At 42.1% G+C, this 14,860-nt stretch overlaps 1 protein-coding gene across 19 annotated transcripts in view; it reads right to left on the reverse strand.

The window, feature by feature from the left end:
• Positions 1-14,860, reverse strand: part of macf1a (microtubule actin crosslinking factor 1a) — a 590,515-nt gene that overhangs the window by 467,578 nt on the left and 108,077 nt on the right. The window lies entirely within an intron of this gene.

The following is a 14,860-nucleotide window of genomic DNA, read 5'->3' on the forward strand; positions in this document are numbered from 1 at the left end:
CTCACCCACCCCGCCACCCCCACATACTAGACAGTGATGCAGCCAGTCAGAACGCTTTCCGTGGTGCAGCTGTAGAAATTTGAGTGCAGGACAAACCAAATCTCCTCAAACTCCTAATGAAATATAGCTGCTGTCTTGTCTTCAATAATGCTGGGACCAGGTTAGGTCCTCAGATATTCACACCCAGGAACTTGAAATTGCTCACTCTCATGCCGGCAAAGATTGCAGGATTGCGAGGCGCTTTTGGATTAGCCTGGGTGATTGACTCCAGTGAACTTTTCACATTTACCATTGCATTGGTGGAGGAGGGGATATTTATGATGGGAGAAGGGTGCCATTAAATTTTAGCTTTGTTGGAGGTACACTCGCTCACCTCTTTGAAACCACCCGTATACCCAATGGCTTGTGGGAGCCAGAAGCGAGACATCTTGGACGGTATCGTATCACTTTCATAACACGTGCTGTGAAGCTGTAGATTGATCTTTAATAAGCATAACTTGTGACGCCGGCTGATTCAGTACTTTACTACTGAAGTCCATTACTTCAGCTTCATGCAGTCTCTCAGTCAAATACTTTCAAGAATGGCCAATCTCACTGCACATCTGGAATTTAGTTTACTGATTCGTGCTTGGATAAAGTCTGGAACAGAGTGCTCCTGCCCAAATCCAAACCAGGGATCTGTGAACTGCTAATTGGTAAGTGTTGTTTGAAAGCATGACTGGTGCCAGCTTGCGCTTTTCTGATGATTGAAAGTAGATTAATTCAGTGGTAACTGGCTGGACCCATACACCCTGCATTTCCCAGACACCAAGTCAATTGTCCACATTGTCAGGTTACAAACGACACAATTCACTGTTTGACATCCATGCGACAAATAAAGCTCATCTTTCTCTTTAAAAAGTTACATCCAAGCACAATCTTTGCAAATGCTTCATTGACCGCTTGCTGGGCCCCACTATTGAGAATAGAGATCCTCTCAGAGATTGCTCCCGTGTGCTGTTTATTTGCCCAGCACCAATCATGACCCGGTTTGGTACTGACCTGGCTTCTGAGCAACAGAACACATTGAGCCACGAGGTTACAGACCGTGGTGGACATCGCTGCAGCTTTATGCTTCACATTGACTTGCAGAGACCCCACTTGATGCTGGCCATATTTGTTCTGAGTGTATCCCACTTTTGCATCGCTCAACACAATGGAGGGTACCCTTGGTATCAGGATGGTGATTTGAGCAGACAGAATGCATCTGCAATGACTGTCAAGGACAAAAATCAAATAGGTTTACCCCTCACATTGGCCTTTAAAATAGCTACTACATACCCAACCTGACAGACACAGCTACCTTTTTTTTTCAAAAAAAGATCGGTGGTGTCAAGACCACTGCAGGTTACCTTTGAGTAAGGTGCAGCACCTGCGTAGCAACCGCACCCCCCACCACAATCAGGGTCACATAAGCAATGGAAGCAGCTGGTGCATATCACAAGTCCTGGTTATGTGGCCACTGACACCCCCCACCCCAGGCAGACAACCGCAGAACAGTATTGATAATAGCTGGAGGCCACCCGTCTTGTAAAGACACTGCCCAGAAGAAGACAATGGCAAACCACTTGTGTAGAAAAATTTGCCAAGAACAATCATGGTCATGGAAAGACCTTGATCACTCATGTTATAAGGATGTTGATGGTGTCACAACTAAGGCCCTTCTAGCAATGAACATTGGGAATATATTATGAACCCTTGCCTCTCATTTGTAACTCAATATGGATGAGGACTGGTGCGACAGCTGCAAGAGAATGAGTTGGTGGAAACTTGCTTGTTCCTAAATAAAAACTCTTCTCCGGCTTCCAGCCAGCTCTGGGTATCCATTATAACCGAGGTTTCGGTGACTAACTGCCGTCTTCATCAAAACAGTTAAAAATCGATACCTGTACCCAGCTGGAAGCCCGAGAAGAGTTTATTTGTCATATACGCCCGAAGAGCTTTTTCTTTGCTGCTCGTATTTAATCCAAGGCCATGAAACTTCATATAGCCTGAAGATAATATTAAGTCCCAGAACTCCTCTCTTATCATTCCATCAAAAATATGTTATTAACAGATTTTAAATGCCATATCTGCCATAAAAGGATTTTCCTTTGCTAGATCACGTAACCCAATGTCCTGATTTGGACCAGAATACAAAAATTCAGCACTGAACCACCAATATACCCAAAGGGAAGCTCTTCTGGCACAAGATTGTTCAAAAGTCCAGCTTTTAATTTTCTGTTTACCAGAAAGCCAGATGAGCACATTATGAAATCAATTCTCAATTGCTGCTGACGAGGCACAAGTAACACCTTGTGTTTCAGAAGAATAGCTCAGCCCAGCTCTGATTCATTGAAGGAGCTCACAAAAGGATAGTGACTTCAAAGAAGGGACTAGTTACAGAGTATTAATACAAACATTTCAATATGCTGTCTGCATGTACATTAACCATAAATAATAAATCTCAATATCCAATTCAACTAAAAGTTTCACTCTTACATCACATGTATTATGCAAGTCCAGAATCAGTTTTCATAAAATTGATATATGACACATAAGCATCACGAAGAACTCCCTCGGGGTGGAGGAGTAACACCTTATATTCTGTCTTGGTAGCCTCCAACCTGATAACATGAACATCAATTTCTCCTTCTGGTATATATAAAAAAAATCCCTCTCCCTCCCTTCTATTCCCCACTCTGGACTCTTACCTCTCCTCCCCTGCCTTTCTCCTCCCCCTGTGTCCCCTCCTCCTTCCCTTTCTCCTATGGTCCACTCTCCTCTCCTATCAGATTCCTTCTTCTCCAGCCCTTTACCTTTCCTACCCAACTGGCTTCACCCATCACCTTCTAGCTATCCTCCTTCCCCTCCCACCACCTCTTTATTCTGGCATCTTCACCCTTCCTTTTCAGTCCTGAAGATGGGAACATGACCTGAAACATTGACTGTTCACTCTTTTCCACAGATGTTGCCTGATCTGTTGAGTTCCTCCAGCATTTTGTGTGTGTTGTTTTGAATTTCCAGCATCTGCACAGGTCCTAGTGTTTAACATAAGCATCATTGTCAAGGCTTACATATATTGCCCATCCATTGCCCTAGCAGGTAGTAGTGGTTCTTGAAAGATGTACTATCCAGTAGCAAGCTTGACAACTTCTCATGTAATCAAAACCAAAGGCTTGGAAGCACTTGGTAAAACATGACCGATTTAGAAGAGTAAAGATGTGAAATTAATTTGCCAATGACAAAGTCAAAGATAACCAACAGAAACTGGATACATAGATTTTCAGAAAATAGTAACAATCACACATCAGTGAGAAAAGAAATTGAGGTATATAATTAGTCAACCTCATGGTATCAAAAAAAAAATTGCTTGAAAAGTAAGGTAGTGTTCATGGGTTCAATATCCATTCAGAAATCAGATGGCAGTGGAGAAGAAGCTGTTCCTGAATCGCTAAGTGTGGGCCTTCAGGCTTCTGTACCTCCTTCCTGATGGTAACAGTGAGAAGGGGGCCATGTCCTGGGTGACGGAGGTCCTTAATGATGGATGCTGCCTTTCTGAGGTACTGATCCTTGAAGATGTCCTGAATACTACAGAGGCTAGGGGCAGAAGCAGGAGCCCCTGAAGGGATCCCACACAGTCGGAGGGAAATTACATGTGAACTCTTCACGGACAGCACTGGAGATCAGGATTAAGTTTAGCAAAAGTGTTAAGTGAGTAATATTCTGAGAAAACTGACAAGCATTTAAATATAATAAAATGCAACCCTCGGATGCAAGGATATAGTACCTTGGAGTAAATGAAAATGAAAATAAGCTATTAATAGTGAACCCCAGGTACAAAAACTTCCTGACATTTTGTTTTCATTCCAGATTTTAGCAAATGTGCTTTAGAGTTTTGCAAAAAGAAATTATTATCCAGGAAAAGGGGCTGAAAAGTCTGATGATTTTTGATAGGAAACACCAAAATAACTGAAGAGCTGAGGATACAAGTCTTGAGGCAAAACCCCAGACATCGACCATCCCTTTGGCTCCACAGATGCTACTTTTTTTTTTACAAAACAAAAGCTTATTCACGCAAAAAAACCCACCAAATACAAACATCAGGTATTTACAAGACAGTGAACATATTCAAATTGAAATATCATTATTATTTTCTTTAAAACAGTAAATTCCCAGGGGGCACTATTCCCAGAACTCCCCCACATGGTGACCACATGCTCCCTCTCCAGAGATACCTGGGCACTAACATATCCCTGGAAGAGGGGCAGGCAATCAGCCCAGGAAGAGCCTTCGACTGCCTAACACCTACTGCCATCTTGGCCAAGCCCAGAAGTAAGCCCACCAGTAGATCCTCCAGGAGACTCTCACCTCTCCCCCACCCCCCACTCCATACAGGATGCCCAGGTCAGGAGTGCGAGGCTGAAATGCAATCAAAACTTGAGGAGCACCCCTTCAAATATTGCAATAGGGACTGCAACCGCTCACATTCCATGTAAATGTGGTACACTGACTCCTCCCAGCTACAGAAAGGACAAGTGGACGGATTATAGATGCTGCTTGACCCACTGTCTAGTCAATGGACTCACTTTCGTTCTGAATGTTTTGCTTGTCTTAACTGTTTGCATGATTTGTATGTTTTTTTAGTCTTTTATGCATTGGGTGTTGGTCTTTTTTTTAAATTGGGTTCTTCAGGTCTGTTTCATGGCTGCCTTTAAGCAAATGAATCCCAAGGTTGTATAATTTATATGTACTTTGATAATAAATGTACTTTGAACCTTTGAGGCCCTGCAGCATTTGGGTTTTCGCAAGAGAAAGTGGACCACTTTCTTTGAAGCTGAAAAGACCAACGGTTGTTGCAAGTTTAACTAATTAATAGGTTTGAGTTGGAGTGCTTTCCTAAAGTGGATGAGACAGGATGAGAAATCCTTTTAAATATTCTGAAAAGTTAGAAAAGGCAACTGCGGACTGTCACAGAACTGGAATCAGGCAACTTGGACATCAACCCTACACAAATCCCATTTTATTCCTCTCACATTTCAGAATCAGGTTTAACATCACAAGCATCAGTCGTGAAATTTATTCTCTTTGTGGCAGCAGTACAATGAAGACATACTAATAGAAAAAACATGAATTACAGCAAGTACATAAAATAGTTACATTAAATAAGTAGTGCAAAATAAAAAAAAGTTGAAAAGCAGTGAGGTCGTGCTCATGTGTTCAATGTCCATTCGGAAATCAGATGACAGCAGGGAAGAAGCTATTCCTGAATCACTGAGTGCGTGCCTTCAGGCTTCTGTACCTCCTTCCTGATGGTAGCAGTGAGAAGAGGGCATTTCTTGGGTGATAGGGCTACTTAATGATGGACGCCACCTTTCTTGAGGGATCGATCCTTAATATAAGCAGCAGAGAGTTGTAAACTTAAGTCAGCTCCATCATGAGCACTTGCCTGTCACGGAGGCGAGTGCTCATGATGGAGCTGACTTAAGTTTACAACTCTCTGCCGCTTATATCAATCCTGTGCAGTAGACACCACCCCACACCCCCATACCAGACAGTGATGCAGCAAGTTAGAATGCTCTCCACGGTACATCTGTAGAAATTTGCGGGTGTCATCTCCCTCCATATTTTAACCATCCACCTAACACCAAGCAACACACATCAAAGTTTCTGGTGAACACAGCAGGCCAGGCAGCATCTCTAGGAAGAGGTGCAGTCGACGTTTCAGGCTGAGACCCTTCGTCAGGAACCTAACACCAAGGGCAATTTACAGTAACCAACTAACCTACCAATTCATCTCGCTGGAATGCGAGAAGAAACCCACACAGTCACAGGTAGCGAACACGTCAGCTTCTCACAGACAGCCTGGATGTCAGGATTATCAGAGATACAAGGTAACAGCTGCCATCCCTTCAGAGCGGGCCAACAGCTTTACCTCATATAACTAGTAGGATTAAGGAAGATTTAAAATCTCAAACACCATTGGAACAACATTCCCATGGGGCAATGTGCTTTTGTTTTAAATACGAAGCATTTAAGCACAAACTGTGTTTTGGACATAACTGCGAAGCTTTTCCATTCAATTTTCATTCAAAACTAATTTTACATTCGCCTACAATCTGCCATGAAGCAGCCTTTAAAAGATAAAATTTTGCTTATAAAAATTATTTTGTAACTTGTCACAACTTGTGCGATTTAATCAAAGCCAATCAAGATTTTACAAGCATTTTAATCAGAATGCCAAGATCACAAGTGACCCGGCTACTTAACTCAAAGTTAAAGATTTTATCAATTTAATAGCAAATTTAAAAATGTTTCCAAACTGACAAGTATCCTTTCATCAAAAAGAACTCGTTTAATGTTGAGAGCTTCCTCGAAAGCCAGTAACTTCAATTAGAATCAAAATCAATCTGACTTGAAAAACAATGAACTATACCTACATCATAGCAGTGCTAAGGAAAGTGAGAAAAAAAAAATCAGCCAATTCAGTAGCCACTTTTCTCAAAGCAGTATTTTTAAAATTTAAGCAAAAACACAAAGTGCAGGAAGAACTCAATATGTCAGTCAGCATCTCTTGAGGGAAAGTAAGAGCCAATGACTGAAAGGATAGAGGGGTGGAAACCAGTATGAAGAAGTGAAGGAAGGAGGGGTAGGGAAGAGCGATGGCAGGAGGGAGATTTGAGTGGATGATGGAGGGAAATGAAACAAGATTATCAGGGCTGGGCATGTAGGAAGAACTGGATAGATATACAAATATGTAGTTTTTTTCTGTTTTTGCACTATTTTTAATTCAACTACTGTAATTGATTTATTTTTTATTCTATGCTTATCATGTACTGCTGTCGCTAAGTTAACAAATTTCATGACATATGCTGGTGATATTAAACCCGACTCTGATTCTAAAGGAGATAAAGAAGGAAAGATGGCGAAGGTTATCAAAAAAAAAAATTGCAGAATTCAAAGTTCACATCCTTAGGTGGTGGATTAAGAGGCACCATTCCTCTCAGTTGCACTTGGCCTCTCCCTGGCAGCAATGGAGGCAGAGGATGGAGGGTCCGTGTAGGGGAATCAAAATGGCCAGCAACTCCATGTGGCGGATGGCGCGTTGGTGTTCAGCAAAGGTCTCTGCATGGAAGTGAGTGAGTTGTGTATGGGCAAATGTTACATCTCCTTTAATTTCCTGTGGGAGCAGGAAAGGGCAAGGAGAGGGAAAGATGTAGCTGGCGGGGGGAAAAAAAAATCACACTGCAGCTTGTAGAAACATCAAAAGGATGGTTTGATGGACGAGCTGAAAAGGCAAGAAACAAGAGAACACGAGTAGAGCTCAATCTGAAGAGGGGAGGAAAGGTTTGAGGGTCAAGAGTGGGGCAAGAGCAGGAGGAGGGAAGGTGCTGGTGAAGTTCTATTTCCTGGTAAAGGACGATATCCTGGAGAGGAAGGCCTCATCTCACAAGCAAACGTGACAGAGGTGGGAGATGGAGAAAGTGGAGACCCGTCCTTACTAGAGACAAAGTGGGAGGAGGTGTAGCCTATAAGGATGTGGGGGCTCAGTGGGCATGTAATACATGTCAGTGAATAGTTTGTCTATGGAGATAAAGTCAGATCAAGAAATAGGAGAGGGGTTTCAGGAAAGGTCTAATTTGAATACAAATCCAAAATTTGCATTGCAAATGCTGTTATTTTCTGTTAAATTAGATAAAGAGGGCCATCTTCTTTCCCTAAAGTTGTTCAACAAAGTCTGTTGATTCAGTTAAGGAAAATAATCTGCACTATAGTTTACTACACATTGTGCTATTGCTCTTCCATAAATGGCCTTCAACGGTATGTTTTGTGTCTCAAGGCGTTGGACTTGCCCGGCACTTTGGGATGGATAAAGGTTCATAGATAGACCTTGAATAAAACTTAATGGAGGAAGATTCTACTAAGCCGTGTCATTGGTAATTAACATTATGTCTTGAATGATACCAGTATTCAAAAGTGTTCTAAAATCTAGTCGTAGAAAAGTACAGCACAAAAACAAGCCCTTCATCCCACCTGGTCTATATCAAACCATTTAAACTGCCTAGTCCCATCGACCTGCATTGGGACCAATACCCCTGCATACTCCTGCCATCCCTGTACTTATCCAAACTCCTTATTAAACGTTGTAAGCAGGTTTGCATGCACCATTTGCACTGGCAGCTCGCTCTATACTCTCCCTACTCGCTAAGTGAAGAAGTTTCCCTTCATGTGTCCCTTAAGCTTTTCATTTTTCGCCCTTAACCCATGACCTCCAGCTGTAGGCCCACCCAACCTCAGTGAAAAAGGCCTCACACACAAATGCTGGAGGAACTCAACAGGCCAGACAGCATCTATGGAAAAGAATACAGTCGACATTTTGGGCCGAGACCCTTCAGCAAGAAAAAGCATGCTTGCATTTACCCTATCTATCGATACATTAAAAAAAATGTAAAGAAAGGCAAGGAATTAAACTTTGCTTAATAAAGGTTCTGATTCCCACATGGATCATTAATTACCAAAACCATATAGTCTAGAAACTGCCTTTTATGCTTGCTACAGCTGTGCCTGATAAGAGATACCAGAAAGGAGAAAAAGAGGAGACATCAGCACATCTAAACATCCTTGCAATGCAACCACAGAAGGAATCCAAATTCCTCAAGTGGTTGTGCGTTACCTAATATGACCTTGAGCTGTAACTACTTGTCTAGTGTAATTTTGGTATAACATTGTTGGACTTGCCATTGCTTCAATAATGTTCACAGTTGACTGGAATAACTTTGCCAATTGAAGTAAGCAAACTTTCAATTGTACCCTGAAAATAGCTGGAAAATTCATGTTTGGTCATAGATGCCAAAGGGAATGCATAGTAAGTAAACATGAAAAACAAATCAAATGCCATAATTTCCAATGAAATATCGATTGATGTATTCTGCTGCAGGCGTTGGCAGTTCTATTTACAAGGACAATTCAATATCAAGCCAGAGAACCACATCACTTTGCAGTAAATAAAATTCTGATGACTTGCTAATGAAATTTTTTTTAGAATATCACAGGCTATGGAGGATCAATACTATTTTAATTAATATTCATGGTCAGAATCAAACCTCCTACAGTACCCTTGAGGGAAATTTCATTTGGCTACCTCTACCTATCTAATGATGACAGAAATCAACCTTCCTCCAACTTGCCCTTATTCTTGTGCTTATGAATCAACACTTGCTAAATATCTTCAGGATAAACCAAGAGATTTGGGAGCCTGGAATTTCCAGGAGCAGATCCATTGATTATATTCCTTTGTGCCCAATTGGTTGGTGTATCTGACCTGCTAAAGGGGCAGGGAAATCTATCCACGAAGAGTAAAGAGTCTGGGATGTTTTGCTAAAAAGGTAGACTTATGGCATCATTCAACAGTCTGTGGATTGGCTCTCTCAGATATTAGTGGTGAGGACACTAGGGAGAACAGGACTGGAGACACTTCTGTGGCCCCCAAATCCAATACTTACATTGATGCTGGGTGGTTGATCATGTTTTGTTATTTTTAAGAGCAACTTGCAACAATGAAGAGTTTATTGGACTTAGAATTAGCCTTGTTGACCTTGGCCCAATTCAGAGTTCTTTTGGTGTCTATATGGAGTCCGTACATTCTCTACCCTTGAGTGCACGAGTTTCCCCACCGGTGCTTTCCCCTCCCACCTCTAAAGTGTGCTGGTCGTTAGTCTAACTGGCTATTGCCCCTGGCGCTGCTGAGTGATAAGAGAATCATGGGGGAGCTAGAGAGAAGAGATTCCAGGGAAATAAGCAGCAATTGATGAGATTGCATGGACTGGATGGGCTGAACAACAAAACGGGCATAAAGGAAACACTCGATGACTGGGTGAGGATAATCCCTCTTCCTTAAAAAACACATTAGGAACGGACAACATGAAGTTGTAAACTCCCATGGTAGGGCCTGCGTCAGGTCACAGTGATTTTATAAAACTGATCATTGATATTTAGTGGTAGAGTTCAAGGCATAGTTCAGTTTTAAAATAAGTGCACATCAGGGCAGCACGAATTCTGAAAGAATTTTGGAATAATTTCCCAATCATTGTCATCATCATCATGATGTGCTGTACGACACAGGCAATCAGGGTCCCATGACCACAACCGTTCTGGGCAAATATCTCCACAGTTTTATTTTGGTCCAAACTTTGTGATCGTTATCAGATCCATAGAGCTACACAGCACAGAAAACAGGCCCTTCAGGTCAACTCAGCCATTCTGACCAAGCTGCCCAACTGAGTTGGGCCCATATGCCTGCATTTGACCCTGTTCCCTCCAGAACGCTGCACGTTAATTAAACGCTCTGGCTTCACCCGGTCATATTTCACTCCTGAAAGCACAAGTGCTCAAAGTACTGAATTAATAACTTGGTGATAAGAATTCCCATTTACGGTAATGGCGTGAATATGATGGGCCAAAGGACCTGCTTCTGTGCTGCATGTTTCCACGACTATTAGGAGGAACCTTCCCCAACCCCTTAACACATTCACTTTAAAAGGGGAGGTGAAATTCTAACTGTGATGCAATTTTGCATCTTTGCCAAAGTGGGATACACTTGACAACAGCAAAGTGAGAAAACATCAAAACTGAATGGGCAAACACGAGGAATTCTGCAGATGCTGGAAATTCAAGCAACACACATCAAAATTGCGGGTGAATGCAGCAGGCCAGGCAGCATCTCTAGGAAGAGGTACAGTCGACGTTTCAGGCCGAGACCCTTCGTCAGAACTAACTGAAGGAAGAGCTAGTAAGAGATTTGAAAGTGGGAGGGGGAGGGGGGGGATCCAAAATGATAGCAGACAGGAGGCCTCGATTTCTATTTCATAAGCAATAGAATTTACATACTTAACATATGGCAGTTACTTCATCAAATCCACTTTGAACCACAATCCTATGGAATGGATTCGAACAGAAAGGCAGGTGTTTAAATATGATAATATGGCCAGTCCAATCTACAGGCGGCTTTTCTCCATTTGGAGGTGATAGAAGCTTCAGAGCAGAATTCCATCCCGCCCAATTCAAGTTGCGACACAAAAACGCATACCATGTTTAATCAGACACGCAGCACAAAAAAATTCACAATCCCACTGACAGCCTATTAAGTCAGCTAATGCCTTTGGTGCAGGTTGGAAAGCGTTAGGCGGTGTTGGAGAAACCAAGCTCAGGTAGGTTGATTGCGTTTCCGAACGCCTGCATTAAGTCCGTTTGGCCGAGTTTTCCATTGCCTGTCTCCATCCCACTATCACCCATCAGTCTGCAGCTTCCTGCATTTTCACAATAGGGCCCATGGCAAGTTTGAGGAACACCACCCCATTTTCTGTTTGGGGACCCTGCAGCCTTCTGGACTCTATATTGAACCCTACAGCTTCAGATAGCTTGATTTCTCAGCCTGTATCAGTCATCCAACTATAACATTAGCTCAGCTTATTTATTCACCCAAATTCTTCTTTTACATTTTTCTCTCTCTCTCTGGAAATGGAAAACATGCCCAGACTGACCTGCTGAACATGTCCTCCAGCAGTGCATTTTGCAACTCTCACATTCTTGTTTGTGTTCTCATTCTCCACCTCCACCCATTCACTCATTGGCCAGACAGCCTCATCTCTATGGTCACCCTGGTTTGACCCCGAAGATCTTCCAACTCCTGCCTGCCCTGAAGCTCTACAAGCTCAGGTCTTTTCTGTTCTGATGAAGGGACTTTAACCTGCCACGTTGAGAGTTTCTCTTTCCATAGACGTGGCACGACTTATTGAGTATTTCTAGCATTTTCTGATTTCTGTTTTAGAACTTCGAACTGGATTAGGCCATATGACCCTGCTCCGCCATTCAATAAGACAGTCGGCAATCATTGACAATGACACTTCCCTTCACTACCCCCATCTTCCTCTGAGATAAAGAAATCCATCAACCTTGGCGTTGAATGACCTACAAGACAACTTCACAGTCTTCCAGGGTAAAGAATTGAAAAAGAATCATCCTCTTCAAGAAGAGATGTTTCTTTATCAATGCTAAATAGCTATCTCTTATTCTGAAATTATGACCACTTATTCCAGAACCTTCAATATGGCAAGCATAGTCTCCAAATCCATCCTGTCAAGCCTCAATGAATTTTGCAAGTTTCAGTGGGATCCCCTCTTCCCTCCAGACTCTAGGGAGTACAGTTCTACCCTACTCAACTCTCTTCACATACAATACTTTCCCCATCTCAGGAACTTGTCCAGTGAATCCTAAATGCTCCCCCTTCTGTTGCACACATTTTGTATTTGAAGGAGTATATCAAAACCTATATACCACGGTGTAGATCCAAGAGACTGCAGATGCTGGAATCTGGAGAAAATAAAAATCTGCTGGAAGGAACTCAAACACAAGTAGTTCTGGAGATACTAGAAATCCAGGGCAACACACACAAAATGTCAGAGGAACTCAGCAGGTGAGGCAGCATCTCATGAGAGGCGTTGGCCTGAGACAGCAATTGTTTATTTCTCTCCAAAGGATCAGGGCTTTCCAACCTGGGGTCCACGGACTCCTTGGTTAATGGCAAGGGTCCACGGCATAAAAAGGGCTGGGAGCCCTGCCACAGATACTGCCTGACTTTCCGAGTTCGTCCAGCAATTTTGTGTGTGTTACTGCTGAAGGAGCTCAACCGGTTGAGCAGAATCTGCAAGAAGAAAGAAATTTGCAACATTTCAAGACCGATGCAGAGTTTTGAACCAAAAAGCCAACAACTCCTTTCCCCCTATAGGTGTTGCTCGATCCACTGAATACCTTCAGCGGATTGCTTGTTACTATATACGTTATCCTAGATGAAGTCATCATAACCGCTATCAGGCAACATAATTTTGTTTTATTCCTCCTCTTTCCCTAGAGGTCAACATGTCACTTGCCTTTGCAAATCACTTACTACACCTGCATCTTGCCTTTCAACGGCTTGTGCACAAGGACACAAAACAAATTAGGGCGGGGGGGGGGAGCAGATTCAAAGCAGAAAAGAGTAGCTCACCCACATATTACAGCAACCCTCTCCCTCATGGCAAGAACTATTAAATATCAAAATTATCTCTTACCTTAATAAAATAAATAACATTTTCTATATAACCTTTAGACTTTTATCAGAACTGTACGACATGTAAAATGAAGGGCAACTACTATAAATACAGTAAACTAAAAACAAAACACTATGGATTCCAGTGAAGACCATGACAACCCAGTATTTTCTGCTTAAGGACTGGCTTCAAAAGCCAGTTAATGAAGCAAATGCTGTACAGAACCATTATGCTGCCAACGAGTAGTCATGTGAACCTGCATTGTGATAAAAAAACACACACACACACACACACAAAATGCTGGAGAAACCCAGCAGGCCAGGCAGCATCCATGAAAAGAAATACAGTCGGCATTTCGGGCAAGTGCTGCTGAAGGGTTTCAGCCTGAAATGTCAGCTGTACTCTCCCCCCCCCCCCCCCCCATGGATGCTGCCTGGCCTGCAGGGTTTCTCCAGTATTTTGTGCGCACTGCTTGGACTTCCAGCATCTGCAGATTTTTTCTTGTCTGCATTGTGATAAGGTCATCAGGTCTGAGTTGCAACTAGGCAACGGCCACATTTCGTACTGAAATTACTGGTTACACATATAGACACAATAATCAAAATGGTGATATAACAAGCTAATTGCATCTCTAACAACAGTATATCAGTCTTTTCAGAACCACTTGACAAATTCATTAAACAACTTGGTACCTTCAACATTACACTAATACAATTTTTCTCTGCAGATCACAGTCAGAGAAGCTGACTAGTCACCTTCTACAAACACTGCAGCAGCACATACAAGAACTTTGTTCATGAATCACTGAATGATTCCAAGTTTTTAAATAGATGGACAAAGGAGGAAGGGAGTATCTACACTAATGAGAACTCTGGATTTTGTTTCTTCCAGATATAATTGCAGGAATTTTGTTTCACAGGATTTGTAAAGAGGGAATAATGGTTACATTCACAAAGGGTAAGATTAACAGGTCAAATTTACACAGTAAATAATGAACTGTCATTTATTTGCTGCGTGAAGGTCCAAAAGTCCATGGGCTACAAACAAACACACAAAAGCATGGATCACAAACTCCTGGCTAATTTTCTTTGAAGAACTTTGCAGAGCTGGTACAAGTTGATCCAGCACTATAACACGAATTAGAACACAGTTTGCATTTTTTCCCCCAGTTCTGATGAAGTAATAATTTATTTACCTTTGCAGTTCCTTCATATTCTAAATTTTTGGAACACTTCCTTGCAGATTCAGAATTTCCATGCAGATTTAGAATTAGGTTTCTTCTACAAGGAAATTTATGTGGGAAAAGAAAAGATTTTACAAAGCAGACATCAAATTAGTATATCTATTTATTTCGAATTACTGTGCGGAATAGGCTCTTCTAGATGCACCGCCCAGCATCCCCCGATTTAATCCTAGCCTAATCACAGGACAATTTACAATGACCAACTAATCGGTACATTTTTTGAACCATGGTCGGAACTCGGACCACCGAGACCAAACACATGCATTCCATGGGGAGGACGTACAAATTCCATACAGACAGCGTCAAGATTGAACTCAGACACCCCAAGCTGAAGTCTTTACTTTCCATGTTACAAGTTTTACTTTAACAGTTCATGAAGGACCATTTCACACATCGTTTTAACTGCACATGATCTAGAAAAATTGAACAACAAATTAAGGCCACAATCAAATGAGAGTGCCATCCTTACCTAAAATTATTCACATTTCAATTTTAGTCACTAAATGCCGTAATT

Source organism: Mobula birostris, chromosome 30, assembly GCF_030028105.1.
Source record: "Mobula birostris isolate sMobBir1 chromosome 30, sMobBir1.hap1, whole genome shotgun sequence".
Classification (NCBI taxonomy): domain Eukaryota; kingdom Metazoa; phylum Chordata; class Chondrichthyes; order Myliobatiformes; family Myliobatidae; genus Mobula; species Mobula birostris.